Source organism: Apium graveolens, chromosome 10 (genome assembly GCF_009905375.1).
Source record: "Apium graveolens cultivar Ventura chromosome 10, ASM990537v1, whole genome shotgun sequence".
NCBI classification, from domain to species: Eukaryota; Viridiplantae; Streptophyta; class Magnoliopsida; order Apiales; family Apiaceae; genus Apium; species Apium graveolens.
In genome coordinates, this window is record NC_133656.1 from 210,538,335 (window position 1) to 210,558,014 (window position 19,680).

A 19,680-nucleotide genomic window follows, 5' to 3' on the forward strand; every position below is an offset into this window, starting at 1 on the left:
CATTTTTTATGCAGATGATGGACTGGATTGTGGATCATAGCCACTATGCGGATATTGAAAAATGTAGATGACGGAGTTGTTTGTGCTTATTTTCACTATTTGTAGGACTTTACTTTTGAAATCTTGTAAAAACAAAGACTTGGAGATATTGTGTTGTTTATTTGGCTTAAACTTTATATTGATTTTAGTTTATATTGATTTTAGTTTGTTTTATATTTCATTTGTATTAAATTTTGTTGGTTGTGTTATTGGTATAATTGTATTAAGATTTTTTATTTTTAGTTTTCATATTTGTTGGTTAAGAACTTTTTGTTTACAAAACAGGGCATTTGACATATGTTTAAACAGCATATTAAAATTCAGTGGAAGCAAAACGGGACATTAAACTATGTTTTGATGTATATAACATAAAACGGTAGTTCGTGTTCCGTTTTACCTCTTTTAAAAAACAAATGATATAAAACGAGATTGTATACCCCGTTTTGTCTGTTTAAACACATAACGGGTCTTCGTGGCCCGTTTTTACAGTATTTAGAAATTTCAAAAATTAAATAATATAACTCAACATTTCGTGTTCCGTTTTACTATCATTTAAAAAACAAACATTAACGGGTCATCGTGTGCCATTTTATTTATTTTTAAAACTATAAAATGTTCATTAATGTTACGTTTTGGTTTTATAATAAAAAAGTAAATGGCAGAATGGGGGACGAAGTTCCGTTTTGTATCTTATTTGTAACCACACATAATAGACGCACACAACTGTCTGTTGTGTCTCTCACTTTACAAACAAAATTGTCTCTTGTTTCTTACTTGCAAACCTAAAATTCAAATATCAAGATTAAAATATTTATAAAAATATTTAATAAAATTCTTACAGATTTATTAATGGCTTCGGGTTCGGGATCTGGAGCACAATCGGTTACGGTGATTGCGTGGATTTATACCGATGGTAATATACGATAAACTCAATTAGAGGGTTACGTATATGATAAACCAGTTTCTAAGCAAGTAAGACTCGATTCTAGTATGAATTTTAATAATTTACGCGATGTATTAATTTTTAAATTGAAAATTGATAGGAGTTTGTATGATTTTAAGTTGTGTTATCGATGGAAAAATTTCAATGATATGAAATTTGGTATTATTCCGGTTGATGATGATGATGATGTTGAGATGATGTTTGGAATTATTGTTTCGAATGGACCTCCTTTCTTTGTTAAAATTTATTTACAAAAAATTTCAACTTGTGCATTGATTGAAACAAGTTCGAGACTTGTTGAAACTAGTTCGAGAGTTTCCGAGGGGAGTGGTATTATGGGTTTTGATTGTCAAACTACTAGTAGTATGTATATTGGTGGTGATACGGTTGATAGTAGAGGATTGGATACGTATGATGTTGTTGATTCGGCTTTGATTACACGGGAGAAGACATTGGAGCCAATGGAGTTGAGGGAGGGGATGATATTTGACTCAAAAAAGTGTTGATGCATACGGTAAGAGATTTTCATATCCGGAATCATCAAGAGATTAAGGTGGTTAGGTCAAGTGATGTGTATTGGATTGTGGTTTGTAAGAATAAGGATAGTGGTTGTGAATGGAGTTTAAAAGCTAGGTTACGAAAATCAGAACAATGGACCTAAATGTCACTAAATGAAAGAATAATGCCCAAATTCACTTTTGAGCGAAAAGGCCCAAAATGTCACTTGACCACGCTACATAATCTACCATTTTTCTAACACCCAAAACGGAGGATCATCTTCCATTTTGCCTTTATTTTTTTAAAAAAAAAATACAAACAACACAAACACAACAGAGCGGGATATTCAGACAACACGAACACAAGGCGCATTATATAGAGAAGCCGGAGAAGACAACAAAAACCACGACCACAAAACACTACAACAATCATTCCTCCCTACAACAATTATGAATATTGAGGTAATTATTTGTATTTTTATAATTTTTGATTTTTTATGTTTTTATGATTTGATTGCATATGAAGTGTTTGATTAAATTACCCATTGGATTACATGTTCTACAGTTTTAGATTGCCGAATTATGCTTTTAATTGCTGCTTATATATTGGATACTTTGCTTTCAGTACTCTGTAGTGTTAGAATTATATTAGTATTATATTGTATTTTGATAGCAGATTGATGTGTAAGATACAACATCGTCACGTATACATGTGTAGATGTACTGTCGTACGACGGTTTCTTCTGATTTTCCCCATCTACTACTACAAATTATTTAGTCGGAAGTACACATGTTTTAGGTGAACCATTACAGGCTTATAACACGTGAACATGTCCCTACAAAATTTACATGTCATAAATTTACTACTACTTAAATAACTAAAATATTTCACCATTTGCTTTTAACCTGGAGTTTACCACTGTCAGTAGTCGATATCTAAATTTTCATAACAAAAACACCGTTGATATCCAGGGTTTCCAGTTGTGTTGGAATTTGCCATCCCTGAGCAGTGTTGCACCAGAAGAGCGGGCTATATATTAGAGCACCTAAACCATATCACAATATTAAATCGTGGCCGGCATTTTTTAAGACATACAGCGTAGCTAGCTAGCTTTATATCATGAAATTTTATTTGTTAAGATATTAAGTCATTTGGATATTTTGTTGTTAAAGACAATGAAGTATATAAGACAAAATTTTATTAATTTGACCACAATTAGCTTTTTATCTGAGATTTGGATATACAAGATAATTAAAGACTATAGTTCCACAAACATTCAGAATCATCAGAAGGTGGCGGAGAGATGGTGGTCCTAGGTAGGCTAACCAGCATTCCCTCAGCCATTGCCATAAGGAAATTAGGCATATCGAAAAGTTCCTCCTCGTCTACATACTCTTCTTTCATTTTCAGTAAACCAGTACTATTCTCATTCATGACCTTACTATTTCTATTTTGTGCCAGCTGATGAGGTGTTGGCAAGGCCACACTTTCTGATATATGCCAGGAGATATTGTATAAATGCTTAGAGTTTCCATAGGTTTTTCCAAGTATTAACTCATGCTTAGAATGCATGTGAATACCAGGAGATGTGCATATTTGTATTTTGATAGCAGATTGCTCTGGAAATATATTGTATTTGTAGTTTTAGTGATGTGTTTGATGCAATATGGAAATGAATTAAAGTTAAGAATGCGGACTGATTCATTTAATGTACTGTAACTTCCGTTCAAAACGATGAAAAACTTATATTCAAATAGATGCAAATTGCAATGTACTTTTGCCTTAGCTAGGTAGTATTTTTACAATTTGATTTATGATAATCTTAACGAGGATATGTTAATTGACAGGTTTTGATCGTACTTGTTTATTGTTTATTTTTTAACTTGTTCTTCTATATGTTTGCAGGACGTGCATCCAGGCCCTGTTTGTGGCGCCCTCCAAACCCGGGTCAGAAGTTTCGGGTCCACAAAACATACACAATATATAAACCTGTATAAGAAATATTATTTATAATGAACCTGCTTCGCAAAACCACGGATCGCAACAGGTTAAAGTATGAAAATAAGCCACAACCTTAACTTTTATTACAACGTACCAAATCCCCACTAATTTAACTTGCAACTGATAATAAAATTATTCTTACAATCTGACTATCTCTCTACCGCATGAAGCTTCTGCTAGCTCGATCCAACTCAACTGGAACCTTAGCCCACACTTTGGACTGAGGAACTTCACTATCATCCATATTATTTTCAACTGTAAAATATATAAAAGAATCGCAAGGGTGAGCTAACTAGCTCAGCAAGTCATAATAGTGATAACTGAGGTTAAGCAATGTTTAAATAGAATGATTCAGAAGAATCAAGTTTATTGTTAAACAATCATTAGAATTGGATATTCATTTTTAAGTTTTAAAATCAAGGGTTAGGCTGCTGATCAGTCACGCACTAACCCCGAGCAAAGCACACAGCACTGCTCTATTTACTGGATCCAAGGCACACATTGGCCTATAATCGACCACGAATTTGGTCTGACCACGAATCTGGTCCTTATTTAGAAAACTATCAAATTCTAAAATAATTCAGTATGACAAGCAATATACTTCAATAAAACAAAATCATAATCAATGATGATCAAACACTTGAATAAAAATGTGAAGAAATTCATGGATATCACAAGGGTATATCAGGGTATGTATAAGAAACGGTTTTCAGTTTGTACAAGGGTCAGGTATTAGACCAGTAATGATTTTTCAGGGTATGGATCTTTGATGTTATAAAGAATGATTGGATATAAAAGTTTTTGTGTTTTCAAACAATTCTCTTCTAGTGTTTGGTGTTTGGTAGTTGTACATTTGGGGAGTAGTATCATATTTGTATGGTTTGGTGTCTGAGGATCAACAAAGGATGGTTTACAAAGAATAAGGCTTATGGCTCAAGATCAAGAAAATCAGGGTTTGAGGTTAAATAGTTTCAAACACCTGTAATATAAAACATGAGTTATTTTGAATAAGAGCGACATGTTATGAAACAGTTCGAAAACATTGGTAATATATCTTGAAGAAAAGTTCAGAAATACTTGCCTTACAGGGCTTTATAACTATTACTGATCAACTCTGAGCCGACTCTGTCGCTCAGGCTTTAACGTCCAACCACTAGATCCCATTGGATTAGACTTCGACACTCAGGTTTTTCTGTTGAAACTCTACTGAGCTCGTCGACTGACCACTAGGTTATCTTTAGTCCATCGTCCACTTTCAGGTTCCCAACTATAACTTACAGGGTCGGAAAACCCTACGTTAGATACCCAATTATGCTTGACATATCCTCGTTAACCACCTACCCATACGATAGCATATTCCGACTCGTAATTATTCATATTATAATAACACAAACCACAACTAGGATTCACGTTCTCGAAATAGGTTCAGTGTTCGTTTTCAGAAAATACATATACTCGTCATTTTACGAAATTAGGGTTACTGAGTTTTGGTCAGAACATTTACCACAACATACAATCAAGTTCGTATAAAGTATAAGTATATATATATTCACTCGACGTCCCGATAATTAACGGATACGCTCCCGCATTTTCACAGTTGATTTTCCCGGAAATCGAGCAGCGTCTCCTTTGTTTATCGGACTACCCGTCGAACACAATATCGACGACAAATTAATTCACAATAACTACAATGACAACCCTAATCACAATCCAAATGCACGACTCCCAATCACCGATATTATTCATTTATTACTATTATTCGCATTCATGTTTTTATTCGTATTAGGACTCAGAATTGGATCATCACTGTCCACCGTCGACTCGCCGAGGCTCATCGTCGACGGCGGTAAAATTTATTGGTGCCCAATATTATTCGGGTTTCTAAATAAATTTCACCGATTAATTAAAAATTCCCGCACGAAATTATATTTTATTTCACGAAACCTAAATCAATTAATCCCTGCAGAAATTAATAAAATAATAAGAATAAACGAACCAACAACACCACGCACCTCACCCGCGGAAAAGAAACAGAATAGCGAAAACACAATTGGAAAGACAGGCAACCAAGGCGGCAACACCACCCCATCTCCACTGCGAACACACACACAAGTATATACATACACATGTCTACACTTACAAACACATACAATCATGAATTCACACACACCAGCACACACAGATACAAATATACATATATCAATTGCACAAAACCCAAACCAGCCAAGCCAAATACTAAGGCGGCGGCTCACCGGAGATAAGCCGGAATAATTAGGAAGATGGTGGCAACCGCGAGCAACAAATAAGAGGGAGAAACGCAGAAGAAGAAGAGGGAGAAAGGAAGAGATAAGGGGAGAGAGACTGAGATTGATAGAGAGTAAAGGATATAGATTAGAAATATAAGAAATCAATCTGCTAGAATTTTCCAAAGCAGCCACGCAGAAAACAAAAGGGATACGTGTTAATTTCCGTTTATAGGGTTTTGACACGTGTCCCTGAAATTCCCGAGCTGAATTTTATCTCGTATAATGTAATTTATCGAAGAAAATTGCAGTTGGAAATGAACCGAAAAAATTTACCAAACAAGTTTTAAAATTCTCAGAATAATAAAATAAAATTTCATAATTTTAAACCATTTTTGAAACGCAACTCATACCCGCATTTAACAATTAATGATCCGAGCTGCACTTAAAATAATTTCAGAAAATCACGGGAACAGTCTTAAAATGTTAAAAATATCCCGAAGTTTATAAAAACGTAATTTTCAAAATTTTAGAACAATTTTCGAAGTGCACTTTATACCCGCTTTTTAACAATTAAACGAAACAACGCGCGGGTGAAATTAATCCCGAAAATTTCCAAAATAATTTTAAAATTCTCAGAATATTATAAACTTAGAAAAATATGAATTTTTGTGATTTTTGAGAAACTCTAGAATTAAATACGGATTTTACGAGTAAAAGAAATCAGAAAATCATTTAAAGATATATAATCAATAAAATATTGATTTCTCGATTTTATAAAATCCTAAAAATAATTATTTTAATTATAAAATCATAAAAACAATTTTAGAGACACTTCAAATATTTATACAAATAAATTTGCATTAAATCCACTTTAAAAGTGAAACCATTCAATACAATTTCTTAATTAATCACGCGAACAACCCGGTACATCATAAATCACACCTAAATAATAATCAAACAACACATAGCGGTCAAAACCAATAGACATATTTTATTTAATAATTTCCATAATAATCACATATTTAAATAATTCAAAAATACACGGGTCGTTATATCCTTCCCCCTTAAAAAGATTTTGTCCACAGAATCTGGTCTAGTTACACAAGTGAGGATATTTGTCAAGCATATCTAACTCTAGTTTCCAAGTAGACTCTTCTACCCGAGGATTTGAAACGTACTTACGATAGATACACACTCATTTTCAATGACTCGCCTTTAATGATCAAGAATTTGGATTGATCACTATATGCAAAACAAACTTGGACAAGAGCCCCATTGGCTCCTGATCAATCACTTAATTCAAATCAAATACTTATCGCTTTAACATTGACAAGCCAAACACATTATGTGTACACACTGGTGTGACGGTCATATCAACTCATGAACAACTTTATCTATATTTATCAATACCTCGAATGGTTCACTAATTTTAGGACTTAACCTGTCCCTTCTACCTTATCCGGTCTCTTTCAAGATGAAACTTGTACTAACACTACTGGTCCTATTTCTATACTCATATTCTCTCTCGATACAATTTCGCCTTCTTTCTTTGTCTATTCCGAGCTGCTTCAATCAATATCACTACGCTTTTAGTGTGCTGAATTAACTTAAAATTTGACAACTTTCTTTCTCCCACTTTATCTCAATAATAAATGGGGAACTACACTTGCGTTCACATGAAGCTTGGTAAAGTGGTATTCCAAAGCTGACATCGATGATAAATGATCCTTCCAATGTTTCCTTAAAACTCAACCTCTCAACATGTCTTACATTTCTTGAATCACTTCCGTACTTTGACTCTTCGTTTAAGGATATGATAGGCGGTGCTCATTTTTAACTTGGTTTCCAAACATTTAAACATCTCTTACTCTTTTTCATCAGTTAGGGCTAAAAAGTAATCTCATATATTCACATATTATTACCTTTTAGTATTTGAACTTCAGATTCTACCCTTTCCAATTTGTTTATTAACTCCTCGGTGGTCCTAATTACATCCAATCCTTTCTGTCAGCATAAGGCATCTGTTACTATACGGCTTTGCTTTGGTGGTTATTAATGGATTAATTCAAAATCTTTTACTAATCTTAGTCAAAATTTCATTCTTGAAAACTTAACGTATAGTTGCTTTCCTTTGATCTTTGGAGAAAAATCCTTGGGCATTCCATGTAGACTTTCTTATTCTTTGAGTAACTGAGGATGTTATCAATAAATACAGTTTACTTATCTGAGTACTCTTTATACACCGTGTTCCTTAATTCCTTATAGTCACCTGATACACTTGTTATTTCACGTATTATCACCAGAGCTTGCAATGCTCTTAACTCACTTTAATCGTAATCTCTGATTTGTTCTCAAGTCGGTTCTTAAGTTAATTCCCGAGATATAACATACTTCTTGAATTAGGTCTCGTAAGTAATCAATTCTTTATAGGGTCTCACTTCTTCTTATTCGTTATTTTGATAAACTCCCGATAATCAGTACATATTCTTATACTTTCATTCCTTTTTCTCCCTTAAAATCACTGGTACACTTCACGATTCACTTCTTGTAAAACCACCTCCCGGGTCTGCCTTATCTACTAGGCCTCCAATATTTCGCCTTAATCCTTTGACATGTCCACACTTCCTAATCCATCTTGAAATTTCCTTCTTATACCTGGTTATCACCATTTTTCTTTAAATTTCCGTATATCTTGGCATTTCTTCAGTAAGTTAAATACTTTACATTGTGAATTCCCTGTGGGATCTCATTTCTTAATCCTTCTACTTATAACATCCAAGTGATGGAAGAAAACCTGGGGGTATCATGATCGTTCTCCTGGGCGCATAAATTTCCTCTTACTAACTGCTAACATCGTGATACATTATCCTCCCTTGACATCTCCTTATCTTCTCTTAACAACTCTGACTAAAAGGTCATACTACCCATCCTTGTTTCCTTGGGATTATATATCTGATTTCCAACTCCAATTTCTGAAATTCTATGGGTAATTCTTTTCGGTGCAGTCCTTATGTTTATTTTCTCCTTTTTGCTTATTGCTTGCTACTACATTTGCTTTTCCTTGTGGATACATACTTTAAACTCGTATGGTTCGTATAGATCTTACACCTTTCTCCATACATATCATGTTTCCCAATCTTTCGAAACAATATTATTACTGTTAGTCCCAGTTATGATTAGGATACTTCTGCTCATAAGGTTTCAGTTGTCTGGGTGAATATACAATTACCTTATTGTGTTGCATCAACATACATCTTACTCCCTTATGAGAAGCATCACTATAAACTACCAAACCTCCTTGGTACTTTTGAAATGATAAAGCAGGTGTTGTAACCATTCTCTCCTTTAACTCCGCAAAACTTTCTTTACCCTTCTCCATATCATATAAACTTCTTGCTTTTCCTGGTTAGCTTCGTCGAAGATATTGCAACTTCCAAGAAATCTTGCACAAATTTTCAATAATAACCGGTCCATGGTAAAACTCCTTACTTTTATTGGTACTTTTCGGCCTTTCTTTATTCATAGTAACTTTGATTTCTACTGGATCTCCTTTGGTCTCCTCCTCACTGATTACTTATGCTTTCTACCATTAAAACTTTCACCTTGTAAACTTTACATACAATTTCTTTCTTATCCGACTCCCCAGTTGTCATTAAATGCTTCGCATGGTCCTCCGTTGAATTTAAATAATACAACTACAGCTTATCCAGATATTCCTTAAAGATTCTGTCCATCAAGTTCAAATATCACTGGTATATTGGTTAATCCAAATGGCAATACAAAAATTTTATAACACAATACTTAGTTCTGAAAATTATCTTTGATATATTCATAGATTTAATCTTCAATTGGTGAAATACCAAGCCTTAAATCAACCTTATAAAAGTACTTTGCTTCTTTCGTTTGATCAAATAAATCATTGGTTCGAGGTAACATATACTTGCTCTTGATAGTAAACTTGTTGAGCTTTCGCTGGTTGGCGCATAATCTCATACTTCCATCTTTCTTATGAACAATTAGTACCGGTGCACCTTATGGGGTACACTAGGTCTAATCACTTCTTCTTCTAACATCTCCTGCATTTGTTTTGCTAATTTCCTCGTTTTTAATTGGTGCCATTTTGTGTAAGGCCTTGGTTACTGGCTTCGACTCGGGTGCTCAATCAATCGCGAGCTTTATTTCTCTATCTGGAGGAAATGTTGATAACTCATCTGGAAACATATCTTGAAACCTCTTAATTGCTATAAAATCTTCAAATTTTGTTTGCTCATGGCTTTTATTTATCTCATAATCACCGTATTGCTCTCGTCTTGATCACCGTAATCATCATTAACAAATTCTTTACCCTCCTTCTCCCTTTATACCTCATCATATTCTCATTTGACGTCTCCAGGACTATCTCTTCATCACGACGGTTTGTCTGGGCATCATGCTTAAATAGTTAATCCATTTCTTAGGATAATGTCAAATCCTCTTATCTCAGATGATATCAATTCTTCACAACTTATGGCCAGAAATCTCAATTCCACCATTGGTACTCACTTATTTAACAATTACATGTTCCTGAATTGTTAGTCCTTTGATCCTAATCTTATCAATTCAACAGGGTAATTCATCTTATCTACAAAACCTTGAGAGATAAACCATTAAGTTTCTCTCACATCTTTTAATACTTTAACGCATAAGGTATTCACCATAATCATCCATGTCATCACGTCCGTATTCTGAATAACATATTTCACAGGAAAATCACATATTCTCGTTCTTGAATACGTATTCCTTATTGGAGTAGATTCCCTTGGCTCTCAATGGGTCCTTCTCTGGGGCTAGTGATTGCAATCCTTGCCATATTCCCTGGTTTCCCTCCCATGCATAAGAGGTAGCTGGAACTTTGTCCGCTTGGTTCATAATATGTTGATTTCTGTTTGAAAAACTCTTGCAAAGAACGACAATACAATGAAATAACTAGGATTCACAAATCAACAAAAATTAGAGTTGAAAAGAAAGAAGAAACAAGGATTTTAATATTAATGAGACAACCACATTGGTACTTAAGATGGCCAGTCTTTCGTACCATATGGCATACAACACATGATTAAGGGTGTCCCACCCGACTCTTTGTCATCCTGACAAAGCATCTCACCATAACACTGTTTGTCCCAATCAGAGAGTAAAACTTGAGGGGAACAATTTAAATTTGAAAGGAATGCAATATCCTCCTTTTTGATATCATCATAAGGAGTTTATTAAGAAAAGAAGTTCATATATTTTTAGGAATTAAAAAGGAATATACGCTGCAATATTGAAAACAAGAACGACACCATTGGTCACCATCCATATTTCACTTGTATTCCTCTTTTGAGCTTGTTCGATCATATTCCCATTGTTCCATATAATAATTTTAGAAAGTACATTGAAATGCCTTCGCAAATTAAGCATTATGGTAAATTCTTACTTGTCACGTCTTGCATCTTTAACACCGCACCTACACGTATAATACTTTAACAATTCAATCATAATAGCGTCCCTACTAGATAACCTTGAGTTTTCTCTTTTCAATTTAAAATAACCCCGAATCATTCAACATAACGATCCTTTTGTTAATAATATTCTTCTTTTGGAAAGTTCTGGAAATCTTCCCAATCTTCTTTGGTCATGCCCATGCTTCTGTTAAATTAATGAATTCTTTGAACTCTGATAGTCCTAGTAATTGGATAAATAATTACTCTGTACGCTGATTCTGTTGTTAATCTTATCAAACAGTATTTGTACCCTTTTTAGTTAGGAATAATCAACTTCTTCATAATCGCGGATCACTCTATTTTCTGAATTAACAATATCAAGTCTAAAATAAATATTCTTCCAGGTAATCCGGGTCTTTTAATAAACAAGAAACGCAAGTAGTAACTTGACAACCAGTGTTTAAAATGTATTTTATACAAAAAGGCTGTTAGAAATTTTGTAAGGAAAAATCTTTTTCGAAAACTTGTTTAAAAATTTTGAAAATCACAAATCTGGTTGTCCTTACTATATGAGTTGGTTGTTGTCTTTCCATCTTATAACAAGGTTCCAAATTAAAGAAATGATCACATAAAGATCCACTTACTTCAATCTACCCTCTCTCCTTTATTGGGTCCATTTGCCTTCCTCAATCGACGAAGTCTTCAGTTGTCGTTGCATGATATCTTATTCGTAGCTTCACATCAAAGCTTCCATACTAGTAATACTCCCGACATTATCGTTGCAGTAGTTAAGTAAAACAGGCTATCCAATTGTCAACAAATCGGCTAATGTCACGTCACCTTGTTAAAATATATACCCCATCATCATAACACCATTATCTAACTTCAAGAAATCTCCAGATCCATAATCTCCTTTAACTCTCTTTTTTCAACACTTATCTACTCCATTCCATAAGCTAGTCATGGGTGGCCTAATCACTAATGGCTTATTTTAACCTGATAACAGCTATTCTCTGGAACACTTGAATCTTCTTTCTAAACTTCTTCTCACCTTTATTAATATCTCATGCATTAACCATTTACTGTAGCTATTGAATCCATCATCGTAAATACTATTGCTCTATAAGATAGGTTTTAAACTGAGGGCATAGAACAGGATGTAGGGTAAACTGAAGAGATACACTAACAGCCGAATGTCCAGTAAAACAAAAATAAACAGATGGAGGTTCCTAAATAGGTCATTTTATATCAAGAGGTGGTAAAATAGCGTAGAATAGCTTGAAGAGGGGCAACTGTCATAACGGAAGGTAGTACCATTAATACTGATGGAGGAATAAGGTGCAAATCAAATCTGAAAAAAATGACGATCCTCGAACGGAAAGCTCCAAACGATCAGATGATACAGAGAAATCAGAATTTGCCATTGTCGTTGTCTGGAAATCACGTCGCAAGCTAAGAATCCCGAATTGCAACACGAACCATGTCGGAGACCTACTATATAGTCGCACTCATCCTCACGACGTCTTATCTTTCTATTTTCCTATTCCTAATCCTAACCCTCTACCCAATCCCGACAATCTAGGCTTGTTTCAGTGACTTATAACATGTAGCTCTGATACCAACCTGTGGCACCCTCCAAACCCGGGTCAGAAGTTTGGGGTCCACAACACATACACAATATATATACCTGTATAAGAAATATTATTTACAATGACCCTGCTTCGAAAAACCACGGATCGCAACAAGTTAAAGTATGAAAACAAGCCACAACCTTAACTTTTATTACAACGTACCAAATCCCCACTAATTTAACTTACAACTGATAATAAAATTATTCTTATAATCTGACTATCTCTCTACCGCATGAAGCTTCTGCTAGCTCGATCCAACTCAACTGGAACCTTAGCCCGCACTTTGGACTGAGGAACTTCACTATCATCCATAGTGATAACTGAGGTTAAGCAATGTTCAAATAGAATGATTCAGAAGAATCAAGTTTATTGTTAAACAATCATTAGAATTGGATATTCATTTTTAAGTTTTAAAACCAAGGGTTAGGCTGCTGATCAGTCACACACTAACCCCGAGCAAAGCACACATCACTGCTCTAATTACTGGATCCAAGGCACACATTGGCCTATAATCGACCACGAATCTGGTCTTACCACAAATCTGGTCCTTATTTAGAAAACTATCCAATTCTAAAACAATTCAGTATGACAAGCAATATACTTCAATAAAACAAAATCATAATCAATGATGATCAAACACTTGAATAAAATGTGAAGAAATTCATGGATATCACAAGGGTATATCAGGGTATGTATAAGAAACGGTTTTCAGTTTGTACAAGGATTAGGTATTAGACCAGTAATGATTTTTCAGGGTATGAATCTTTGATGTTATAAAGAATGATTGGAGTATTAAAGTTTCTGTGTTTTCAAACAATTTTCTTCCAATGTTTGGTGTTTGGTAGTTGTACATTTGGGGAGTAGTATCATATTTGTATGGTTTGGTGTCTGAGGATCAACAAAGGACATTTACAAAGAATAAGGCTTATGGCTGAAAATCAAGAAAATCAGGGTTTGAGGTTAAATAGTTTCAAGCACTTGTAATATAAAATAAGAGTTATTTTGAATAATAGCGACATGTTATGAAACAGTTCGAAAACATTGGTAATATATCTTGAAGAAAAGTTCAGAAATACTTGCCTTACAGGGCTTTATAACTATTACTGATCAACTCTGAGCCGACTCTGTCGCTCAGGCTTTAACGTCCAACCACTAGATCCCATTGGATTCTACTTCAATACTCAGGTTTTTCAGTTGAAACTCTACTGAACTCGTTGACTGACCACTAGGTTATCTTTAGTCCATCGTCCACTTTCAGGTTCCCGACTATAACCTACAGGGTCGAAATACCCTACGTTATATACCTAGTTATGCTTGACATATCCTCGCTAACCACCTACCCATACGATAGAATATTTCGACTCGTAATTATTCATATTATAATAACACAAACCACAACTAGGATTCACGTTCTCGAAATAGGTTCAATGTTCATTTTCAGAAAATACGTATACTTGTCATTTTATGAAATTAGGGTTACTGAGTTTTGGACAGAACATTTACCACAATATACAATCAAGTTCGTATAAAGTATAAGTATATATATTCACTCGACGTCCCGATAATTACCGGATATGCTCCCGCATTTTCACAGTTGATTTTCTCGGAAATCGAGCAGCGTCTCCTTTGTTTATCGGACTACTCGTCGAACACAATATCGACGACAAATCAATTCACAACAACTACAATGACAACCCTAATCATAATCCAAATGCACGACTCCCAATCACCGATATTATTCATTTATTACTATTATTCGCATTCATGTTTTTATTCGTATTAGGACTCAGAATTGGATCATCACTGTCCACCGTCGACTCGCCGAGGCTCATCGTCGACGGCGGTAAAATTTATTGGTGCCCGATATTATTCGGGTTTCCAAATAAATTTCACCGATTAATTAAAAATTCCCGCACGAAATTATATTTTATTTCACGAAACCCAAATCAATTAATCCCTGCAGAAATTAATAAAATAATAATAAGAAGCGAACCAACAACCCCATGCGCCTCACCCGCGGAAAAGAAACAGAATAGCGAAAACACAATCGGAAAGACAGGCAACCATGGCGGGAACACCACCCCATCTCCACTGCACACACACACACAAGTATATACATACACATGTATACACTTACACACACATACAATCACGAATTGACATACACCAGCACACACAGATACAAATATACATATATCAATTGCACAAAACCCAAACCAGCCAAGCCAAATACTAAGGCGGCGGTTCACCGGAGATAAGCCGGAATAATTAGGAAGACGGTGGCAACCGCGAGCAACAAATAAGAGGGAGAAACGCAGAAGAAGAAGAGGGAGAACGGAAGATATAAGGGGAGAGAGACTGAGATTGATAGAGAGTAAAGGATATAGATTAGAAAGATAAGAAATCAATCTGCTAGAATTTTCCAAAGCAGCCACGCCGAAAATAAAAGGGATACGTGTTAATTTCCGTTTATAGGGTTTTGACACGTGTCCCTGAAATTCCCGAGCCAAATTTTATCTCGTATAATGCAATTTATCGAAGAAAATTGCAGTTGGAAATGAACCGAAAAAAATTACCAAACAAATTTTAAAATTCTCAGAATAATAAAATAAAATTTCATAATTTTAAACCATTTTTGAAATGCAACTCATACCCGCATTTAACAATTAATGATCCGAGCTGCACTTATAATAATTTTAGAAAATCACGGGAACAGTCTTAAAATGTTAAAAATATCCCGAAATTTATAAAAATGTAATTTTCAAAATTTCAGAACAATTTTCGAAGTGCACTTTATATCCGCTTTTTAACAATTAAACGAAACAACGCGCGAGTGAAATTAATCTCGAAAATTACCAAAATAATTTTAAAATTCTCAAAATATTATAAACTTAGAAAAATATGAATTTTTGTGATTTTTGAGAAACTCTAGAATTAAATACGGATTTTACGAGTAAAAGAAATCAGAAAATCATTTAAAGATAAATAATCAATAAAATATTGATTTCTCGATTTTATAAAATCCTAAAAATAATTATTGTAATTATAAAATCATAAAAACAATTTTAGAGACACTTCAAATATTTATACAAATAAATTTGCATTAAATCCATTTTAAAAGTGAAACAATTCAATACAATTTATTAATTAATCACGCGAACAACCCGGTACATCATAAATCACACCTAGATAATAATCAAACAACACATAGTGGTCAAAACCAATACACATATTTTATTTAATAATTTCCATAATAATCACATATTTAAATAATTCAAAAATACACGGGTTGTTATATTGTTAGCCCTAGCCTTCTTCATCTTCAGCATACACATAGATCATTAGATATTTGGAGGTTAGGTGGTGGTGATATGTTGAAGTGTCGCCAAAAAAACTCTAATAATGAAAATGATCTTCCACCGCTAGATCTTCGTATGGTCCCTTTACTTTAGTCTACTGGTTTCTATGGTGTTGCTCAAGTGGCATCTTTACAGCTGGATTGGAGTCTCATATCAACTCTTGTTGAGAGATGGCGACCAGAGACTCATACCTTTCACTTGCCTATGGGAGAGGTCACTATTACTCTACAGGATGTGGGTGTTCTTTTAGGGCTTCTTGTTGATGGTGATGTTGTTATTTCTGATGTCACCCCTGGCCCTGATATGAGTTGGCATTCTTATGTTGCTGAGCTTTTTGGTAGAGATCCTGATCCGAAGAGAGATATTAATGGATCTAGAGTTCGGTGTGCTCCATCACGTTTACCGCAGGATGCATCAGCAGATGATATTCACTTTCAGGTGTTATCTTGTTCATCTATTTGGTGGTGTACTTTTCACTGATCATTCGAGAGGTCTCTTCCATCCCATATTTCTACATTTCATTCGTGATCTAGACAGATGTGGATATTATACTTGGGGTGCTGCAGTTCTTGCATATTTATATAGGGAGTTATGCAAGATAAGCAAAAAGGACGTTGATGAGGTAGTTGGTTATCTGCTATTGTTGTAGTTATGAGCGTGGGAGAGATTGCCCACTCTTGCTCCCATTCACACCTCTTCTACCTTGTTTGATGCTCGTTTCTGGGAGGGTCAGGTTGCAGCTCCACGTGGACTGAGGTACTTAGCATTTATTATTTTGTTTGTGTTTTAGAATCATTTAAAAGAACTTCATATGTTACGGAACGGTTAGTGTTTAGGGTTATATTTTATTTTTATGTTATATTAGAATTTAACACTTTTTAATATTTTAGGGTTTATTAATCCCCAAATTGGGTTTTAGAAGCGTGTAACTGAACTTGATATGATATTGAATGGGTTAGGGTTTATGGTTCGTGGTTTAGGGCCTAAATGGAGCATAAACCCTAATTACATGTTATATTAGAATTTAACACTTTTTAGTGTTTTAGGGTTCACTAATCCCCAAATTGGGTTTTAGAAGCGTTTAAATGAACTTGATATGATATGGACTTTTAATTTAAATATGAAACTGACTATTTATAGTAATGTCGTTATAGGTGGCTTTATGGTCATTCCTACACTAGTACGGGTGGTCGTACCCTTTCAGCTATTCGGACGTTATTGGATGGGCTTGGACCATCTCAGTTTATATGGCAGCCTTACTCTCCTGATGTCATTTTTGAGCAACCTGCATATTGTTTCACCGGTGAGCATATTTGGCGCTACTGCGGGCCTTTGATATGTATTTTCATAGTCGAGCTTTACTGCCCTGATAGAGTTGCTAGACAGTTTGGGCTCATGTAGACTATACCAGTTGATGTTGTTTACTCGGAGGCAGAGCATAGTACAAACTTGAGGGGCAATGACAAAATCAGATGGATTTAGAAACATGCAGCTAGCACATCTATATGGGCGCATCATTTAGATCATTTGTTTGTTGGAGATGTGATTATTGCCGAGAGTTCAGTGCCTGAGTACCATCCTTGATATTTGGAGAGGATTGTTAGATTCATTTCCCGTGTTGGTGTATTTTATCATCGCATTGTAAGTTTTCTTCTTGTTCATTTAATTTATTGAAGAGGTTGTTTTGTTTTCGTAGTTTCATTATAAATGCTTTAGTAGTTTCTTTATTTCATACAATAATCTTGTAACATGTGTCTTTTCGTTGTTTGTTGTTTCAGGATCTTATGTTCAGGCAGATATCTGAGCGGACACAAGATGTTCTTCCTGATGTTTCTCGTTATGCTGACCAGTGTTGTGATTTTGTCAGAGCGTACACATTACATGGTTTTGATGAGATGCATGTGGAGGTTCGTAGAGCTAGGCAGTTGGAGGAGAGGCAGCAACCGGCCCGTCGAGGTAGACGCGGCGGTGGACGAGCTGCTGGTGGTAGGCGAGCTAGGGTTTTGGTTGACGATGATCTTATTGTTGCAGAGCTTGGATATGATGGTATTCCATTACATACTGATTCTCATGATGTGACCGAGTCATCTACTTATGTTCGTACTGATCCTATGGCTACGGATCTCGATGATGATCGGGATCCTCCTGTACGTGATTCTGTTGCTCATACTATTTATGTTCATGTACCAGGATCATCTAGTCGCGTCCAGCATGATCCTCAAATTCTGGATATGCATGGATATGTTCCCCCTTTTGATCTTGGCTTGACTCCTACTCCCGAGCAGCCTCGTACCGAGGACCCTTCCACAGAGCAGCCGCATATCGAGCATCCTTCCACTGAGCGGCCTCCTCCTCTGCATCGTTCTCATCGGCCTATTGAGCGTGTAGCTATGGATTTCTCTATTCCATCATTCAGTCTCCATATTACACTTACACCTCCTACTGATCCTGATGCCGGTACAGATGTCACTTCTTCACAGAGTATCTAGGACCAGAGTTCCCGGGACCGTCCCGGGAAGTATGGACATTTCTACACTTTTCACGGTAAACGGTGTTCAAAGAGAACTGCTAATCCTCCAAACTGTGGGACAGATGGGCAGAAGTGCGCGAAGAAATGTAGTAAGTTTAACTTTAAGTTCTTAAGTGTGTGTGTGTTTAATTGTGTATGTTTATGCATCTAAATTGTAACTTTAACTGTTTAAGTGTGTGTTACTTGTCAAATGTAATTTCTATTTTATACTGTATATTTATAAAATTCATTTTTTATGCAGATGATGGACTGGATGTGGATCATAGCCACTATGCGGATATTGAAAAATGCAGATGATGGAGTTGCTTGTGCTTATTTTCACTATTTGTAGGACTTTACTTTTGAAATCTTGTAAAAACAAAGACTTGGAGATACTGTGTTATTTATTTGGCTTAAACTTTATATTGATTTTAGTTTGTTTTGTATTTCGTTTGTATTAAATTTTGTTGGTTGTGTTATTGGTATAGTTGTATCAAGATTTTTATTTGTAGTTTTAATATTTGTTGGTTAAGAACATTTTTTTACAAAACAGGGCATTTGACATATGTTTAAACAACATATTAAAATTCAGTATAAGCAAAACGGGAAATTAAACTACGTTTTGATGTATATAACACAAAACTGTAGTTCGTCTTTCGTTTTACCTCTTTTAAAAAATAAATGAAATAAAACGAGTTTTTATACCCCGTTTTGTCTGTTTAAACACATAACGGGTCTTCGTGGCCCGTTTTTACAGTATTTAGAAATTTCAAAAATTAAATAATATAACATGACATTTCGTGTTCCATTTTACAATCATTTAAAAAACAAACATTAACAAATAATATAAACAGGATTTTAATAGTATTTAGTAATAATTTTTTTAAAAACACAAAACGGTAGACAAAGTTTCGTTGTACATTTTAAAAAAAATGTCAAAACGGTAGATGAAGTTCTGTTATGAAGTGATAGATAGGGCCTTGATTTTCAGA